The 20,960-nt window shown below is 39.3% G+C and overlaps 1 protein-coding gene across 1 annotated transcript in view; it reads left to right on the top strand.

Moving 5' to 3' along the window:
• The window catches only part of plxna4 (plexin A4), a 659,145-nt gene that overhangs the window by 90,628 nt on the left and 547,557 nt on the right, over positions 1-20,960 (top strand).

The following is a 20,960-nucleotide window of genomic DNA, read 5'->3' as shown; positions in this document are numbered from 1 at the left end:
TGACCATAGCAAAAAAATATATAAAAAATAATACTACATACCCTACACACACCCTCTCTAACCCCCCCTCCCCCTTCTTTTTTAAAATTATTATAAAAATTATTATTATTAATATTATTATTATATTATTAATGTTATTAACTTATTGATTTATTTTATTTATTTTTATTATTTATTATTTTTTTTTATGCGTGTTTAGTTAAGTCTGTCTTTGTGGATGTGCTGGGTATCCAATCCCTTAAACTTGACAAATTATAAAATAAAAATAATAAAAAATAAAATAATGATAATAATAATACTGTAGATTTTACAACAGATTTTAGATTGAAGATGTTTCACTTGGATGGGAAAAAAAAATAAAAAAAAATAAAAAATGGACCAGTTTCTTTTGCTGTGGATCATACCTGGACGAGGAATTGCACAAATACTGTAGAAGTCCTGACCATTTCCAAACTCAAATTCACAGAGGGCCAAAATTAAAAACTGGGACTAAGTCGTGGACCAAATTAAATATTTATTGAATAATTTCAACAGCGTCTGCATGTTTTATCTTCTTTCGAGACCTTTTCTTATTAAAATCAATGTTTAATTATAATTTTGCTTAAACATTGAATCCAGAACAAGCAAAATATAAAACAATAACAAAATTTTAAATAAATAATGTCTATCTGTAGCCGGCGGGCAGCTCTAATACATATTTGATGTGATCTCGTGGGCCAAATATAATTATATTGCGGGCCAAATTTGAGTTTGACATGTCAGATTTACAAAATCTGATACTTAGGTGCAGGGAGAGGACATAAACCTGGCAAAACTTTTTCATGTTTTCAGTGTCCTGGTGAGCTTTTTTTTCCACTGGACACTGAAACATATGTTCCTGCTTTGTTCACTGTGCACATGGACTCAAACTTGTCCCGAACGCAACGGAAAGTGTGGAATTTCTTGTACAAATCATCGTTAAATATGCATTTGCGCTTCGGCACGTTGCAGACTGACCGACTGTTTGTGTCTCGCTCCTTCTGAGTGCAGAGAGCGACATGTACTGACCCGTTTGGTCACTACGCACAGCAACCTACATTTGGTTTGTTGATTTAAAATGAACGTAATCGATGAAATTCTTAATGATCAATTATCGATTAATTGACTAATCATGCCCATCCCTATATAAAACAACGCATTTAAGCAAAGAAACTTGTAATTCGATTTATATTGTGACAGCTGGTGATATTATTGTGAGACTTTTGACTGTGGATTGGATGAAAACCTGTTGATTTACAAACCCGAGCTGATCGTTGACGATTTGAAACGACTGATAAAAAATGTTTTAATTGCCCAGCTTTATCCTCTAGACCACAGGTGTCAAACATACGGCCCGGGGGCCAGATCCGTCCCTCCAAGACCTTTAATCTGGCCCTCTACTAATTTTCTACTAAAATATTTCAATAATATTTTCTATTAAAATATTGGTAATTTTCTGCGGCGCTTTTCATAGCAGCGTCTCCAGCGTCTCTGTACGTGGCCCCTCCCACCAGAGCAGCACAAATGAAGACTTGTCTCTTTCCAAACGCTCTTAAAGGACGATCGTTTTGACTGTTGACCGTAAGAAAATGGAGGAATGAAGTTTCAGGTTGTTCATAATATAATATTATGTCCATCCATCCATCCATTTTCATCCGCTTATCCGGGGCCGGGTCGCGGGGGCAGCAGCCTAAGCAGGGACTCCCAGACTTCCTTCACCCCAGACACATCCTCCAGCTCCTCCGGGGGGACCCCGAGGCGTTCCCAGGCCAGCCGAGAGACATAGTCCCTCCAGCGTGTCCTGGGTCTTCCCCGGGGCCTCCTCCCGGTGGGACATGCCCGGAACACCTCCCGAGGGAGGTGCCCATAATATTATGTAAAAGAAATAATTCATCAATAAAAAAAGATTTCTGTAATAGATTTGCATTTCTCTGCACAAATATTTGAGCTTATTGCTGTTTTTGGGCTTTATATACCATGAGTTTTCTGATCCGGCCCCTTTGGGATCAAAGTAGGTTGGATACGGCCCCCGGAACAAAATGAGTTTGACACTCCTGCTCTAGACTTACAATCATAGAACAGTGGCAACCTTACCTGAAGCTATAAGTGTAATATGTAGTGCTTGTTATCACCCTTTTTGAAATCCTCTCTTCTACTCCACCACTCTTCGCAAACCACGTATCGATTTGCTCATTGTCCCTATGCAAACATCCCGGCCATAGAAATCATTGCGCGCGCTCGCCCCGTCTGCTGGAGCGGCGATCAATACTCCCATGTTCACAGTATGGACCCATTACCGCGCCATCCGCCCCTCCCCCCGTCGCACGTAGCCCCGCCCACGTCATTACTCGTATACCATTAGATGACATCACGGGCAATAAAAGACAACAACAAGACAATAAAAGGACCTGCGCTTCGGTCCACCTTCTTCATCACTGACTTTATAACCCCCCGGCTAATGGATGTTGATTTATACATGCTACTTTCCACTACTTCTAATACCACAAGACCCCCTCCTCCTCCTCCTCCTCCTCTCTTCTCATCATCTCACTTTCTCTCTTTCTGTCTCTCTCTCGCTATCTTCTGTCTTTGTCTCTCTCCCAACCTCACTTTCATCTCACACTGTTTCTTGTATCATTCTCTCTTTCTCCCTCTCTGTCAGTTTGTCTCTTTTCTCTCTCTCTCGCTTTTCTCCCTTTACTCTCGCTGTCCGCCTTTCTTCTTATTGTCTCTTTGTCTCTCTCACCCTCTCTTTCCTCTCTCTCTGTTTCTTGTATCATTCTCTGTTTCTTCCCCTCTTTCCCCTTTTCTGTTTGTGCGTCTCTCACTTCGTCTCCTCTCTCTGTCTCTCTTTTCTTCCTTTACTCCCGCTGTCTCTCTTTCTCTGTCTGTTTTTATCTCTTTGCCTCGCTCTTTCTGTCCTCCTTCTCTCTTTCTGTCTGTCTCTCACCTCTCTCTCTCTATCTTCTCTCTCCCTGTTTCTCTCTCTCTGTCTCTCTCCTCTCTCTTTCTCTGTCCTCCTTCTCTCTCTCTGTATGTCTCTCTGTCTCCTCTCCTCTCTTTCGCTGTCTGTCTCTTTCCTCTCTCTTTCTTTCTGTCTGTCTTCTCTCTCTCCTCTCCCTCTTTATCTGTCTCTTTTTGTCTTTCTATCTCCCTCTCTCTCCTCTCCCTGCCCTTTCTATCTTTCTCTGTCCTCCTCCTTTCTCTGGCTGTCGCTCTTTTTTCCCCACCCTCTGTCTCTTTCTCTCTCTTTGTCCTTCTCTCTCTTCATTCCATCTTTCTCTCTTTTTCTGTCCTCCTTCTCTCTCTCTGTGTCTTTCTCTCTCCTCTCTCTTTATTCTCTCACTCTGTCTCTCTGTCCCTCTCTCTTTTGCTGTCTGTCTCTCCCCTCTCTTTCTTTCTCTTTGTCTTCTCTCTATCTCTATTTCCATCTCTCGTCTCTCCCCTCTTTCTTTCTCTGCCCTTTCTATCTTTCTCTGTCCTCCTCCTTTCTCTGGCTGTCTCTCTGTCTTCTCCCCTTCTGTCTCTTTCTCTCTCTCTTCGTCTCTTTGTCCTCCTCTCTCTTCTCTCCATCTCCCTCTGGCTTTCTCTCTTTCTCTGTCCTGCTTCTCTCTATCTATCTGTCTTTATCTTTTTCTCGCTCTCCGTCCTCTGTCTCTCTTTTCTCTCTTTACTCCTGCTGTCTCTTTCTTTTTATTGTCTCTTTGCCTCACTCTCTCTTTCTCTGTCCTTCTTTCTCTCTGTCTTCTCTCTCCTCTTCCTCTGTCTCTCTTTATCTTTCTCTCTTTGCCTCTCTCTTTCTCTGCCCTTTCTATCTTTCTCTGTCCTCTTTTTTTCTCTGGCTGTCTCTTTCTCTCTCTTCATTCCATCTCTCTCTCTCTTTCTCTGTCCTTCTTCTCTCTATCTATCTGTCTTTATCTTTTTCTCGCTCTCCGTCCTCTGTCTCTCTTTTCTCTCTTTACTCCTGCTGTCTCTTTCTTGTTATTGTCTCTTTGCCTCACTCTCTCTTTCTCTGTCCTTCTTTCTCTCTGTCTTCTCTCTCTCTGTCTCTCTTTATCTTACTCTCTTTGTCTCTCTCTTCTCTCCCCCTCTCTCTTTCTCTGCCCTTTCTATCTTTCTCTGTCCTCCTCCTTTCTCTGGCTGTCTCTCTGTCTTCTCCCCTTCTGTCTCTTTCTCTCTCTCTTCGTCTCTTTGTCCTCCTCTCTCTTCTCTCCATCTCTCCCTCTGGCCTTTCCCTCTTTCTCTGTCCTGCTTCTCTCGCTGTCGTCTCTCTCTTTCTTTGTCTCTCTGTCCCTTCCCTCTCTTCCTCCTCTCTCTCTTTCTCTGTCCTTCTTCTCTCTATCTATCTGTCTTTATCTTTTCTCGCTCTCCGTCCTCTGTCTCTCTTTTCTCTCTTTACTCCTGCTGTCTCTTTCTTCTTATTGTCTCTTTGCCTCACTCTCTCTTTTCTCTGTCCTTCTTTCTCTCTGTCTTCTCTCTCTCTCTTCCTCTGTCTCTCTCTCACCCTCTCTCTTTCTCTGCCCTTTCTATCTTTCTCTGTCCTCTTTTTTTCTCTCTGGCTGTCTCTTTCTCTCTCTTCATTCCATCTCTCTCTCTCTTTCTCTGTCCTTCTTCTCTCTATCTATCTGTCTTTATCTTTTTCTCGCTCTCCGTCCTCTGTCTCTCTTTTCTCTCTCTTTACTCCTGCTGTCTCTTCTTCTTTATTGTCTCTTTGCCTCACTCTCTCTTTCTCTGTCCTTCTTTCTCTCTGTCTTCTCTCTCTCTGTCTCTCTTTATCTTACTCTCTTTGTCTCTCTCTTCTCTCCCCCTCTCTCTTTCTCTGCCCTTTCTATCTTTCTCTGTCCTCCTCCTTTCTCTGGCTGTCTCTCTGTCTTCTCCCCTTCTGTCTCTTTCTCTCTCTCTTCGTCTCTTTGTCCTCCTCTCTCTTCTCTCCATCTCCCTCTGGCCTTTCTCTCTTTCTCTGTCCTGCTTCTCTCGCTGTCGGTCTCTCTCTTTCTTTGTCTCTCTGTCCCTTCCCCTCTCTTCCTCCTCTCTCTCTTTCTCTGTCCTTCTTCTCTCTATCTATCTGTCTTTATCTTTTTCTCGCTCTCCGTCCTCTGTCTCTCTTTTCTCTCTTTACTCCTGCTGTCTCTTTCTTCTTATCGTCTCTTTGCCTCACTCTCTCTTTCTCTGTCCTTCTTTCTCTCTGTCTTCTCTCTCTCTGTCTCTCTTTATCTTTCTCTCTTTGTCTCTCTCTTCTCTCCCCCTCTCTCTTTCTCTGCCCTTTCTATCTTTCTCTGTCCTCCTCCTTTCTCTGGCTGTCTCTCTGTCTTCTCCCCTTCTGTCTCTTTCTCTCTCTCTTCGTCTCTTTGTCCTCCTCTCTCTTCTCTCCATCTCTCTCTCCCTTTCTCTGGCCTTTCTCTCTTTCTCTGTCCTGCTTCTCTCGCTGTCGGTCTCTCTCTTTCTTTGTCTCTCTGTCCCTTCCCCTCTCTTCCTCCTCTCTCTCTTTCTCTGTCCTTCTTCTCTCTGTCTATCTGTCTTTATCTTTTTCTCGCTCTCCGTCCTCTGTCTCTTTTCTCTCTTTACTCCTGCTGTCTCTTTCTTTTTATTGTCTCTTTGCCTCACTCTCTCTTTCTCTGTCCTTCTTTCTCTCTGTCTTCTCTCTCTCTCTCCTCTTCCTCTGTCTCTCTCTCACCCTCTCTCTTTCTCTGTTCCTTTTTTTTCTCTCTGGCTGTCTCTTTCTCTCTCTTCATTCCATCTCTCTCTCTCTTTCTCTGTCCTTCTTCTCTCTATCTATCTGTCTTTATCTTTTTCTCGCTCTCCATCCTCTGTCTCTCTTTTCTCTCTTTACTCCTGCTGTCTCTTTCTTCTTATTGTCTCTTTGCCTCACTCTCTCTTTCTCTGTCCTTCTTTCTCTCTCTTCTGTCTCTCTCTTCTCTTCTCTCTCCTCTCTCTCTTTCTCTGCCCTTCTATCTTTCTCTGTCCTCTTTTTTTTTCTCTGGCTGTCTCTTTCTCTCTCTCCATTCCATCTCTCTCTGTCTTTCTTCCTTCTTCTCTCTCTCCCTCTGTCTGTCTGCCCTCCTTCTCTCTCTCCCTCTCTCCGTCTAACTACACGTTTCACTCCGTCGTACATTCCCAGCATTATTTATTTATCCTCCCGGAAACTAACACGTCACCACAAATAAATAAAAGTATTACAATAAAAGGCCGCGGGTTTTAATGGAACGACTCGCGTGATTCTCTTCGGAGCCTTTTCATTTATGACATCATGATATTGACCTTGGCAGGAAGTTGAGTGAGTTAAATTCAATTTGTCTCGAGAAAAGGGGTTTTACGTAATGGCCAGAACCCGGCGCTCGGCACGTTTGGGTCGCGCTCGTACTCGGGATAGTTGTGAAGATCAATAAGTACTTCGGTTATGGAAATCTGTCAAAGAAAATCCAATGGGCCACGTACAAATCGTAACCTGCCTTTTCATTTACAAAGAGGCTGTTTATGTGTGTGTGTAGTAGTTTTACGCAAAATACGAATACTTTTGAGAGCCGTATAGGAATAAAACCAAACCATGACGCAGAATTATTCAGCAAAAATGTTCTAAATGTACAATATTGTTAAAAAAAAATATCAGCTGCAATAAATAAATCGCAGAAATCAACATTTAAAGGTGCATTTTTTAACTTTTCTGAGGATTTCTTTTCTTTTCTTTTCACGGAGATGTTGCTGCTTTGTCTGGAATGTTTCACAGTGTGGCATTAAACCTTTCTATCTTCTTGTAGCCCATCACGGTCAAGTTACAGGTCAGATCTGTGGAGCGGCGACCCTGCACAGAGTCAAAATGCCTGTTTTTTTAGGTTTGTTTGAGCTATAGAAACACCTGTAATTGAATAAATGTAAAGTAGAGCTGCTTAATGTCACACTGTGGAACATTTCAAGCACAGAAACAAGGAGCCCTACCTAAAAAATTACATAACGTACCTTTAAGGAATTAGTTTGTGTCTATATAAGTTCATATTTCAACTTTTTACAGCTCAAATATGCTCATAGTACAGACAAATAACTCTCATTTTTCCACTAGTACAAAGAAAAAGTTGTATAGTATTCTAATTATCATGACATGGCTATGTATATCAGATTTTACACTAAATAATAATAATTTTGAGAGCTTTTCCAGCACCACATCCCATTTTAGTCTATTAATTGTTGCGCAGTGCATGTCTTTAGTCGAACCAAGTTGACTTTAGTTGACTACATCGCTACAAAAACACAGAAAACTCAAATGAATACAGTTTAACCAAATGTTATTGAAATTAATACTGAATATAATATATGTATATACACTAAGCATTCATTTCTTCAGCGCAGTATTTTGAAATAATCGCTTTTTTAACTGCGCTTTTGAATATGTTCCATAATTTTACACCATAAACAGAGACATAAAACTCATAATTCACTCAGAAATCATATCAATCCGTGTATCATTCGTTCATTTGTTTTTCAATATAAAACCAAAAATAAGAAAACAAAAAATCAACTGTTTTCTTCATTATTTGTCTTCAAAATCAAAATGAGTTTTTAATTTTGTGTTTAATTGAATAATGGGGGGAAAAAATGGATAACGGCTGTTTCCCGCTTACCTGACTTTCCTGTTCCCGGTTTCAGTCCCGGTCTGGTTCCGGTCTGGTCCCGAACTTGATTTAGTCCTGGTTTAGTCCTAGTTTAGTCCTGGTTCAGTCTATATGCGGCACAAAAGTCTGGCATTGCAGTTTAAGTCACGGAAACAGGAAAGGTCCGTTATCCGTTTTTTTCCGCACAAAATCGAAAACTGAAAAACAAATCGTTATCGTTTTTTTTTTTCATTTTGATTTTGAAGACACATAATGAAGAAAATAGTTGTTTTTTCATTTTCTTATTTATGTTTTTATATTGAAAAACGAATGAACGAATGACACACGGATTCATATGATTGTTTGGATATTGTGTAATGCGTATTAAGTTTTCTATTACAGTTTGTATATTTTTTGTACAGTAACAATAAAGCATAGTCTATTTTGCATTTTTAATTATGTACGTTAAATGATCTACTTTGTGATTTCCCTTTGCAAGCTGTGACGTAAACCCACATACACAAGATAATCTCCAGACTAAAATACTGACTTAAATCTTGAGAAGTGACCCCTCTTTGCTCTGTCAAAATCAAAATGAACAGGTAATAATATCTATCTTATCTTATGCCACGGAATACAACTGGATAAAGTTCTTCAGTATTTCTAACTCCATCTCGAACTGCTCCATCTGTCTGAGCTCCAATCCACCTGTGTATCAGATGTGTTGGACCAGCCTCTGTCTCTGTCTGTGTGTGTGGATTGTGCCAAAGGCGAAGCTCCCAAATGCACCAAAACAAACACGGTGACGCTGACGAACATAAGAAGGAGGCTTGGGTCTATTTTTAGAAGAAACGTGGACTATTTTGTATTTGAAGTCAGAGCAAGGGTGCGTTTCTGCATGAGAAAGACGTATGCGTTTTTTCCTCCCAACTAGCTTCAGCCAAAAAGTGATTTATCAGCTCACTGCGCTGTTGTGACGCTTCGACCAATCAGCTTGAATGTTTTGACCTCTGAGGAACCTTTGTGCACCGCAGGGTTTTGTGGAAAGGGCATCTGACATAAAAAAAAACCCATACATTTACTAATTATGTGAGTCACTCAGATGGACGGTGTGGATTTGTATTACACAAAATTGACTCTCATGAGCTTTAAGACATGTTATAATTTTGTTGCCTCCTCAAAAACAGACCTGGAGTTGTGTTTTGTTTCATTCACACATGTTTGAGTAACTCTTTATTATTCGTTTGTGTACATCTCCAAAGTTCAAAATGCTCTGTTCTACCTCATGATGTCACAAAGCGGCGGTTTTCAATTTAACAGATCGGCAATTCTAGGGCTGAAATCATCCAGATGATTCTACTGAAGGTGTATGGAGTAGGGATGGCCATGATTAGTCGACTATTCGATAATTGATGCTGTACATCTCCACTTAAAAGCCACGGGCCGCTCATTTGAGGACAGCGAGGTACAGATTTTAGCCAGAGAGAAAAATTGGTTTGAGGGGGGAGTGAAAAAAGCCATTTTTGTTAAGAAAGAGAATCCTTCTCTTAACAGAAATGGAGGCCTCAGACACCATCTATCTCCTATTTACAACTCCATCCTCAAACCTTATTCAAAACAAACAAGAGAACAACAGGTGTAGTCAGGTCAGGTCCAGAGGTGTGGAAACTCCATTATGGCTGTGAATTGTTCTGTTAATTAGACCCCACACCCTGTACAGGTCAATAGGCTGAACTAACATACAGAAACTGTAAACAAGTAGGAGTGTTAGTTTCAGTTATTTAGCTCCTCTCTGCAGATATAAGGAAGTGTCCACCAGCGTCTGACCAGAACTGAAGAAGCAGCTTGGATGAGCTGCGAAACGTCTTCAACCAAACTAACTTTTGTTCAGTCGACAAACAGAATTTTTCTCCTAATTGATCATTAAGAATTTTGTCGATCATGTTCATTTGTAATTGACAAACCGACTGTAGGTTGCTGTGTGTGGTGTAAGGAGACGAGGCTGCGTCTGACACAAACACTGGAGTTGTGCCTCACAGTCCCACATTTGGGCTCTGGCTCCTTGGAGACACTGTAAAACTCAGTGAGTGGGTTTACATGTACATTGGTGTCCCGGGTATGATCGGGTTTTTTGAGGATCCCAGTTTCGTCGTGGCGCATGTATATGCAATAATAATAATGCATCAGTTTTATATAGTGCTTTTTTACACTCAAAGACGCTTTACAGAGCATGTAAACACAGTGTCCCAGCTGCTGCAAAATAAAGTTGAGTCACATGCATCCAAAAGACAAACACTTTTCAGTCTTTTCATCACAACAGTAGCCAGAATAAATAAAGTGACCAACATAAATAAAATTAGTGAAATGATGTTAAATAAAGAGCTGCACTAAACCTGCACACGTCTGATCTCTGAAAACATGAACCATCTCCAACACGACACACACACAGAACAGACTCACCATCATCATCATCATCCCTCTGTCACAGAGAGAACACTCATATTCCACTGAGTCGTGTCCTTTAGTCCGACAGAAACTGAACCGCATCAGCGCACAAGGAAAGAGCTGTTTTTTTCAGCGCTTATAGTTTATGCAAATGAGCCATGTGGTTTTAAGTTTCGCTTCTGTAAAACGTAAACAAATGTGTCAAAGCTGCAATAAACACATTCTAATCTCAAACGGGCTGATGTGGCTCTATAGTGATTATGGTTTATATGTTGTAAAGTTGAGTTTATTTATGCAGATTAGTAATAGTAATAATAATGATGATAATTTTAATATAAAAATGTTAATGATTAATCGAAAATTGATCATTCATTCTTCCGACGATAGATTATGAGAATTTAATCGAATGCCCATCCCTAATCTGGAGTATAAAACCACATTTTGAAGAGGAAACAACATTATGACGCAGATCAGAAAAGCGTCGTACGGACCCGTGAGCATAAAGAACTAAAAAGCATCAGACCTTGAATTTCTCACAAACCTTTCAACACCAAACACACGCAAAGCTCCGTATACGCCAGCTCTCGCACTTTGCATCCACTCTACCTGTCCGATCCCCCTCCTCCTCCATTCCTCTCCTCCATTCCTCTCCTCCTCTGCTCGTAATTCCTCCCTCCTTCATCTGTCCGGCCCTCGTCTCCCGTAGCACGGCTGAGTGGAGCTCCTCTCGCCGCTCTTTGATGGCTACCTGCTGCCATCGGAAGTGAACGGAGCATATGGGTTGTGTCAGTCTGTCCGGCGGTCAGTTTGTGAGGAAGAGGAGGAGGAGGAGGAGATGAAAAGCGCGAGGAAGAGTAAGGTTTAAGCCCTCTTAGTGCGGGTCAGCGCGCAGTGCCAGGTCAAGGGGAAAACCTCAGCTCCCCTACAGGCCCAGATTTGGTTCATGGTCGTCTGCTGGTGCGGCACATTAGCGAAGAGAAGTCCAGCTGTTATTTTAGAACTCGAATAACCTACAATATTTTTTTATTTTTTAGATTTTTATCAGTACTATTATTATTTTAACCAAGTGAAAGTTGAAACATGGTGACTGAAGGCTTCTAGATAGAAAATATTTACGAATAAAGTGTGTTATTTATAAAGAATATGAAGGTTTTTTGAAATGAAAGGGCTTGGGATGATCACAATTTATTTTAGTAGTCGAGTAGTCACAATTATTTTGAATTCTTGCAGCTCTGTTTAGCAGGAGAAGCAGTGATGTAAGTGTTATTTTCACACATATTGTACAGAAAACAGCAGGCATCAACAAACAAACCAAAAAGTCGCGCTTAATTTAAGACTATGCAAGAAATCGAATTCGATTTGTGTGTCAAACCATCTCCAAACTCATATAATCGAGTTGAAACGATATCTTAACACATTTTATTTTGGCATATTTTCTATATAAATAAACATATTTATTTTATTTTTTAAATGAACAGCTGGTTATATAGTTTATTTTGGATACATTTATGTTTTTCTAAGCCTTATTTTATGTTCAAAGTGTATTTTATTTGTTTTATACATCGCAAAACTGCTCTATTTGTAGCTCTATATTACTTCTATTTGTAGTACATTATCAATAACATAGTGTATTTTTTGGTTTGTTTTGAGAGAGAAAAGCTGATTAAATGCATAGTGTAAGTAAAAAATAATAGTTTCAATAACCGTGATTTCAATATTGAACGCATTAATCGTGATAATGATTTTTTCCATAATCGAACAGCCCTAATTTAATGTGACGTTCAATGTACAAAAGCTACATATTTATGGTCTATTTGTAGTTTATTTTGAAAGTTTTGCGTAAATTATCAATAACAAAGTGTGTTTTTTGTTTGTTTTTTGAGGAAGAAATGCTGAACAAATGCATCGTGTGACTAAAAAAAAAATCATTTGAATAATCGCAATTTCAATATTGACCGAAATAATCGCGATAATGATTTTTTTCCATAATCGAGCAGCGCTAACTTCACTATCTGATGGATCTTATTGCGATTCACATTGCAATATAGTTTTTCAAATTAAGAATCAGTTCACAATGCTGCTTACAGTAGATAAAGACGTCTGGGGCTGTTAATATTTACGATGAGACTTATAAGATTCATGTGCTTCCAAGTAGGCAGGGTTAGTATCTTTTATACATCATAAGACCCCATGGAGACGCAGATAAAAATGCTGATTTATTATGCCGTAGAATGTGAATTATGTAAATTTCAACCCCAGATAGTAGTTGTTTCCTTAAAATGATCATGTGGTTTTGTAGTAATTCTTAAACTATTCACAAAAGAGCAACATGTACCTGCTCAAAAGAGAGTGCGACTATCATTATTTTCCGACAGCTCTATTTTGCAAAGTACATCGCGTCGCCCGATTTGTGACGTGTTAATCGCGACCAGTCAAATTGCGATTCATCCTCCGGCAGACGCCCCGACCGGCGATGATGAGAAGAGAAAGTGTAGGAGAGGGTTGAAAAGATGGAGGAGATGAGATTGAGGGCGTCCTGCTGAGGTGCTAATGCATCCCTCCTCTGTCTGTCCCATCAGGGAGCTCTGGCGCTCAATACAATGAGCAGCTAACCTTGAACTCGACACAGGCTCAAAAAGCATGTCAAGCAACGACACGGACGAGGAGGAGGAGGAGGAGGAGAGTTCAGGACGTGGGCAATCTGGACTCTTGAGTGGATTCAGATCATACCTCGGATATTGTGCATTTTTAAGCCCCTATATTACTCAAAATTGACTCTTGTGAGCAAAAATAGACCTGGAGGTGTTGTGTTTTGTTTTATTCACACGTGTTTGAGAAACCCTGGATTATTAATCTGTCTGCATCTCTAGAGATTCAGTAAAGATTGGCATTTCCAGGGCTTTTATATGATGATTTATCTGGAGATGATAACGATGATGATCAGTTTAATGCCATACAGTGTAGAGGTGTGCAAAAATCTCAAAATATCAATATATTGTGTCGTTTAATGTGATGATACTGTATTGATATCATGGGCTGCTGTATCGATATATCGTCATGAGTATTTTTTGGTATATTTGACTGAATTATTTTGTTACAGAGCTATAGTTTTGTTGCATGTTTAGAGGAAGGAAACTCGTTTATGCAACACATTTGACATTTTCACAGTTTTGATGATTAAAATGTGCGTGATTCTTATTCACTTTGCACAAGAAGTTGGTGGTTTAACAAAGACTTTTAGTCATCACAGCCATGATTTAGACTTTATTTTTATTGAACCGTTTCGAATTGATTTGAAATACAGTCGTGCCTCACTGTAACGTGGTTCACCTTTCGCGGTCTCGCTGTTTTGCAGATTTTTTTTGGTGCAATTTTACATGCTTTTTGCATATGACCGTGCATTGTGTTCCTCCCCCTGCGTCCTGATTGGCTAAAGGACTGTAGAGCATCATCAATCAATCTTCTCCGTGTCGTGTCTCCTGTACAGTACAGAATGCTTTCAGCCAAATTTACATAAATGTTCGATCTCTAGCAGTGTGACTCTGAAGTGCTGTATATTTGCAAGTTTTCTCCCTGACAAAACCACACAACAATGTCGACGAAACATTTTGCACCAACAAAGGCTCCTGCTTTCGCACCCAAAAGGCAGAGGAAGACACAAACCATCTCACAAAAAGTTCTGGACATGCCGACGGAAGGTAGAAGTTACACGGCTGTAGGCGCCATTACGGAATAAATTAATCTGACATAACTGCACGACTCCCCGTGTAAAAACAAGAGGAGGGAGCGGAGTGTTACTGTAGGCAGAACAGACGCTCCTCAGGGTTAAAGGATCAACATTATAACTAGGGGTGTAAGTTTAATGCCATACTGTGGAACATGCCTGGCAACCCTAACTGAGCCAAAGTAATAATAACGTGCAGTAGTGTAACCGTAATCTGTGTGTCGTTCGTTCATTTGTTTTCAAAATAAAACCAAAAATAAGAAAACGAAAACACTAATATTTTCTTCATTATTTGTCTCCACAACCAAAATAATAATGATAATAATAATAATAATAATAATAATAATAATAATAATAAAAAGTCTCGTTACATAAAGAAGGAGGAAAATGACAAAAGGACGACAACAGCGATACGTTTTAAGAAGGTTGCAAAAACTGTCTGTCTGAAGTGTATAAAGTGTGTGGTGAGAGGTTTTACAGCCTTAAAACAGATATAATAATTGTAAAAAAATGACGCTGACGACTTCGCGGATTTCGCCTATTGTGGGTTATTTTCAGAACGTAAACGAAGGACCACTGTGTATCGTATCGAATCGAAAGTGCACTGTATTGAGATATGTATCGTATCGTGGCCTATGTATCGTATCGGCAGCTTCTTAATGGTTCCCAGCCCTAATACGATGGAACGTTCTTAAAGCAATAACATGGAGAGATGAGGTGGCAGACCCTCTTTCAGAAAAGTTATATCCTAAAAGTATCTATCTGTCTAGCTCACCTCTTTCACCTTTGTAAAATCTGCTCTTTTCTTCACTATTGCAGACTGTTTTCGCGCTGATAAATGCAGTGGGAGCTTTTACACAGAATTGTCATCACAGTGGACCGGTCCCATATGTTTCTGTGGGTTCCTGGCGTCCTTGTATTTGCATGAGAGCCGTGCGTGTCTCTGCATGTTTGCCTGATGGGTTGGTTAGCCCCAGATGCAGAATATTGAAATGGCCAGAGCCGAGCCGGGGTCAGTGGAGCAGAGGATTAACTCCTTAGAGCTAATGATGAAATATGCCAGAGGAGAGAAAGGCATTGTGGGAATGTATTTAGGTACACTGTGTACAGTGTGTGGGAGTTTTACAGTTTGATTTTGCATTTACTGGAAATAAGTATGGGCAGAGTGGACAGCAATGTAATTCAAGTAGAAGTGATCCAGTGTAATATGTGAATAAGTTTAAACGCTTTGTGTTGCTTTTTTGTATGAAAAGCGCTCTATGAATAAAGTTTGTTGTTGTTGTTGTTGTTGTTGTGAAACATGTATTTGATGGTAATATTACTTAAGTACACAGTGATATATGGTTCAAGTTTTATTAACAAGTTTATTTGTTGTCAGCTAAAAATAAAAAGAAAGTGAAAACCTTTACTTTACTTTAACTTAACTTTACTTGAAAATTTTTTTTTTTTGACAATCTGGTAATGTTTTGATCATGTGATGATACAGAATCGATGTCGTGGGCTGCTGTATTGATATATTGCTATTTTTTAGTGTAGTTTACTAAATTATTTTGTTACAGCTCTACAGTTCTGTTGCTTATTTAGAGGAAGGAAGCTTATTTATGTAGCACATTTGACATTTTAATATTTAGAAAGTGAAAAACCTTACTTTACTTTAACGTAACTTTACTTTAAAATGCATTTCTTTTTGATAATGTTTTGCTCATAAATGAATCTTGTGCTACTTCCAGACAGAGCAGTAAACAGGGAAGGACAAATGAATCTGTTGTCCTGGGTCCCAGGCTTTTTAGGGGCCCAGAATTGGACTCTCTTCCTATTAATTTATATGAATGTGATGATATAGTATCGATATCATGGGCTGCTGTATCAATATATTGCTATTGTTTGGTGTATTTTATTAAATTAGTTTGTTACAGTGCTACAGTTTTGTTGCTTATTTAGAGGAGGGAAACTTATTTATGTAGAATATTTGACATGTAAACAGGTGAGAACAATGGGGTCTGTTGTCCCGGGTCCTAGGTTTTTAGGTTTATTGGTCCCTCTTTCTGTTAATGTATATAAATGGGGGCCCATGTGAACTTTTTGCCCCCGGGCCCCCAAATTTCTATTGCCGGGCCTGCTCCAAAATATACCCTCTGCTCACTGACTGGTTGCCATATATTACTGACTTATCAAGTAATAAATTGTTTAAATTAAATGAAAAATGTTAAAGAAAAGAGCTACACAAACATTCAAATTTTCTCAAATGCAATTTTTAAGTTATTTGTACAGTAACAGTGGGAAGTATTTGTATGTGTTGTTGATTTAAAATAACACGTAAGAACAAATGAAAAATGGTGGGCCAAAATAAAAAACTGGGACTAAGTCGTGGGCCAAACTAAATATTTATTGAAAATTTTAAACAACATCTGCAGGTTTTTGCTTCTTTCGAGATATGTAATGTTAAACCTTTTCTTATTAAATAAATGTTTAATAATAGTTTTGCTTAAACACTGAATCCAGAAGAAGCAAAATATAAAATAATAACAGCATTTTAAATAAATAATGTCTCTATAGTCTCTCTGTAGCCGGCGGTCAGCTCTGATACATATTTGATATGATCTCGCGGGCCAAATATAATTATATCACGGGCCAAATTTAGCCCCTGGACCTGAATTTGACATGTCTGACCTGAAACATGCCTAAAGTAGCACTAACCAAGTCTAGCTCAGAATCTGGTGGCAATTCTTATAGATCTGCTCTGTAGTTGTGGTTTAAAAACACAGTGGAGCTCTTCCTGTATTACCACATGACATAATGAGGTGGATCAGAGTGTTTTTATTGTGAGAAAAGACCTAAACGTGCAGGGTTTGTGTGTTTAAACCTGTGTGAATGAAGCAAAACACAACTCCAGGTCTGTTTGTGACGAGGAAACCGCATCATAATCAGCTCAGAAAATGGCTTTATACGGGCCCTTTAATGTCGCAGACTCGATGTTACTCCAGTGTTTGGGTATTCCTCAGCAGTGCGATGTGTTTCTATGGCGCCGTGCTTGCGTTGCTGCTCCCTCTTCTTCACATTAGCTTCAGTCACGGGTTGCCATGGCAGCACAGTCAGCTCCAGTGCGCCCGGTGAATGTATAGTAGGCACACGGCATAGGCTTCATTCAAGTCCCAATATAGGGCCACATTGTGTTTCCCCACAGCTGACTGAGCAAAATACTACTGGAGTTAGCATAGTGGTTTTGCCGTATTAAGTCTGGCGTGATGATGGGATTAGCCGTATGGGGGTTTCTGATGAAAAAAATAAGCCGTAAGAAATGATTGATGTATTCTGAAATGCTGCATATAGGCCTGGCGTGATGAATACTATATCGACTTATTGTTTAATTTGGAACAATTTTTTTGGGACTGAATATTTATTGTGGGCACAGGAAAGGCCTCGTTTTAACTCCGCTCTGGTTAAATCCCTCAAAGTGTTTCCTCTGGAGGTCTTCTGCCACATTTGCTGCCGCATATGGTGCAAAAATAGCCTGATTCATCAGCCGGATTCACTTCGCGGAAACCGTCTGACCTCGCAGCATTAGGATTCGTTCGCTTGACGGTAGATGGGTACTTTCTTTATTTAACCAATCGCTGCTGTTTGGTCGTGTCGTACATAATGCGCCAAATCCCATAGGAAGAAGGGGAATTAACGTCTTTCCCCTTGAGAAAATTCACCAAACATTCTCTTTGTTCCGGTTTTAAATCCTCGATCTCGGGAATCGTTGCCAACACAGAATGTCTGGCTTCGTCTACATCCATCTCAACCACTTTTGTTTACTGTTGTGCTGTACCACAAAAGAGACCCAGACAGGCGCTTGAGTTTGATGTCATGGCTAGTGATGGGCAGATGAAGCTTCATGAAGCATTGAAGCCTTTCATCCAATTGGTTCACTCCAGCGCAAAGCTTCTTGAAGCTTCATTTGCTCTAGCAGGACATCTACTGGACACACAAATATTAGTTGACATGGAATTGTGTGGCACATTGCAGAAAACCTGTGAATAAAACTGTCAACACAATAAAGAAGTGTGCAAAACATGTTTATTGTAGTGATGGCAGTGAACTGTGTATCTATATACTGGCAGTATGGAAAATTATTATTTGGAAATGATGAAAATGGAAATCGCAGCAAAATCCAAACCACTTCCTGAATCAGTCACGTGGTAGATTCGGGCAGCGAGCCTTCGGACGTCATCGTTCTCAGCTCCTCCCCTAAATGAAGCAAGCCTCGATACCTGCATCGCGGAAACACTCCCTTCATTACTCGGCACACGCTTCGAAGCCTCAGCACATCTCGTAACATCACTAGTCATGGCTTCACAGCTCTTCGCAGATTGGCCATAGTGTATTCCAGTTCCTGGCCTGGTCGCTGGAGAGAAATGAAATTGAGCAGCTAGTGTAAAAAGCCTGTAGCGTTTCAAATGTCCACGGGTACGAGAAAAACAATTCATTTCACACAATCCAACAGTCCCTCGTGTTCATTCCCTCAAAGCATTTCCTCTGAAGGTCCATTTGGTGCCACATATGGTGTAAAAAGCCTGTAGTGTCTCAAATGTCAGTATATTTATTCATATATTCAGTTGGCATATTTTGGCCATAATCTGGTTTACAGTTGGAAAAAATGTGTATTAATTAGGTTAGGTTAGGTTAGGTCGCTTTATTCGTACCCGTAGGTAAATTTGCTTTGCAGATTTGAGAGGCAGGTTCCACATTTCACATTTCATTCATCCACATTATGTGCAAAAAAATTAAGTGTTACAGTGCTCCAGTGCAGAATGGTTTGTTCCATAAACAATTACTTAAAATCACCCATTGTGGGTGTTCTTGTTTTTAGCAGAGACGCTCCCAAACCATGAGACTAATGAAATGGTGCTGTAGAAATGATTGAAATGTTTAACTCGTCATCTAATCTATAAATTAATTGTTGACTACTTTAATAACCATAGTCGTAGGTGGAAACAACGTTAGACAGAGTTGAGAACTGGACAGAGGATTTGACCCAACGTTGTACCTCAGTATTTTTGCATCGCTAACACTGCATGACCCATTTTGAATAGTTCACAGTTCATAGTTCATTGTGCACGGGTTGGATCAGGTCTGGTTCCATCCCGCTGACCTTGAGGATTTAGACTAAACATATTCATGGAATTCCGCTTCCTGTTTAGACACGCCACCTTGAGTACTTTTCACCATTTAAAAGGTCTAATATTTGGTTTTGAATCGTCAGTTGCTGTTAATAACCCTGCTCGTTTTCCATCACTCTGAATATAACGATATCCAAATCTCACGATACGATATTATCACGATATGCATCTCACAGTACGATATTTATTGCGATATTTTGAAGAGGATAATATAATTGTAGATAGGACAATTTTTTTGCTTTTAAAACACCTTGACAAGATTTTGTTGTGAATTATTTCCATCGTAATCCCAAGAATTCAAGTAAAAAACATATTTCTTCATGTTTTCTGCGCTGAAATGAATCATGGGATATGTAGTTCCCAATGTTTATAAGCTGTTCCTACTGTAAAACCATGCATTTAATCAAAGAAACTTGTGATTTGATCTATTGTGACAGCCCACGATATTATTGTGAGATTTTTGACGATACGATATCACAATATTTTGGTTATTGGTACATCCCTACTATGTATATGTATACTGCAAAAAAGCACCTGTACAGTACCCAAAAAAGGTACTACAACTAAAAAAATGAAGTCATTTTGGAGCACATGTTTTGTCATTTTATACAATAATGAATCCAAAAAAGGTACCACGAAAGTACTGTTCAGGTACCTGTACAACAACCAGCATCATTCAAACAACTAATACTTGAAGAAAATGAAAATCAAAATGTACCCGGCCCAAGATAGCCAGAAATCATTTGTAAGTACACCAAGATATTCTGTAAAAATGACTTCCATGGGTGGTCGAGAAAATAGTCCCTAGTCATAGTTGTCCTGTCGATGTTACTTGTGCCGTGTTGTGGGAGACATTGCTCGAGTATTTTGAGGTCTGCTGTGTTTCCAGGGTGCATAATATAATGTTTACTGTATAATGGGCTTCATGAGGATCGAGTCTATCGAGTCTTGGTATCGAAATCAAGCTTGAAACTTTAGTATCGTGACAACACAGACTGGTTCTGACAAAAGGTGCTACTGTAAATATGCGATAATTTGTTCTGTAACAGTTATTTATTTATTCTACTGTTAGTTATTAGTACTTTTGTCATGGTAAATACTGTATTTACTTATTGTAAGGTTGTGCAATTCATTTAATTTTAATCACGATTCTGATTTGTGTGTCAAACAATCTCCAAACTCATATAATTGACTTGAAATGAGTTAAGTTTATTTTGGGATATTTATTTATTTATTTAATTTATTTATTTATTTTGTATATTTTATTTTATTTTATTTTTTATATATTTTTGTTTTATTATTTTTTTTTATATATTGAGATTGTAACTCTAGGGGGAAAAAGGATGGTCACATTGTATTACTGTTAATTATATTATTTATTTATCTTTTCTTCTACTTCTGTGGCATCTGATTTGTGTGCAAAAAAAATAATTTTAAAAAAAGTTGGGGGAAATTTTTAATTTTCTAGCATTTTTCTAGCCTCAACATTGCATTTGAGTTTCAGAAAAATGTAATTGTTGGAAAAAGTATGTATTATATTTATAGATCAAATAAAAAAACTATTGCTATTGAGATTGTAGCTCTATGTATAATATTTGTAGTAAATTGTCAGTAACAATAAGTGTTTTGTTTTGTTTTTTGAGAGATAAATGCTTCATGAACATAATTTTTTATCATTTTATGCAGTAATTAATACACAGATACACAGGTACAGGTATAGAAAATCATGTATCGTCCAAGTACTAATTCTTTAAATCCAGATATTGCATAAAAAGTCGTGCCTAGGGAATCAAAAATCAATAGAAATAGAAATAGGAGTCAAATAAGTACAGTAAACCAGCTATCGTTCAAGTCCTAGCCCCTGAAGAACATACTGAAATACAAGCAGCTCTAGATATTACTTAAAAAAAAAAAAAAACCCTGCCCTGTCCTGGTCAAGTATCTTAATAGTCACCGTTGTCCGTGGCTGTTCCTTGTGCTGTGTTGCGGGTGACATTGCTGAAGACTGCGCGCCCACACGGAGGC

The sequence above is a fragment of the Boleophthalmus pectinirostris genome, unplaced genomic scaffold, assembly GCF_026225935.1.
Source record: "Boleophthalmus pectinirostris isolate CB_2022bp ecotype Guang Dong unplaced genomic scaffold, ASM2622593v1 HiC_scaffold_18, whole genome shotgun sequence".
NCBI classification, from domain to species: domain Eukaryota; kingdom Metazoa; phylum Chordata; class Actinopteri; order Gobiiformes; family Gobiidae; genus Boleophthalmus; species Boleophthalmus pectinirostris.
Note: the sequence above shows the minus strand (reverse complement) of the source record. Positions and strands in the feature narration are given on the sequence as shown.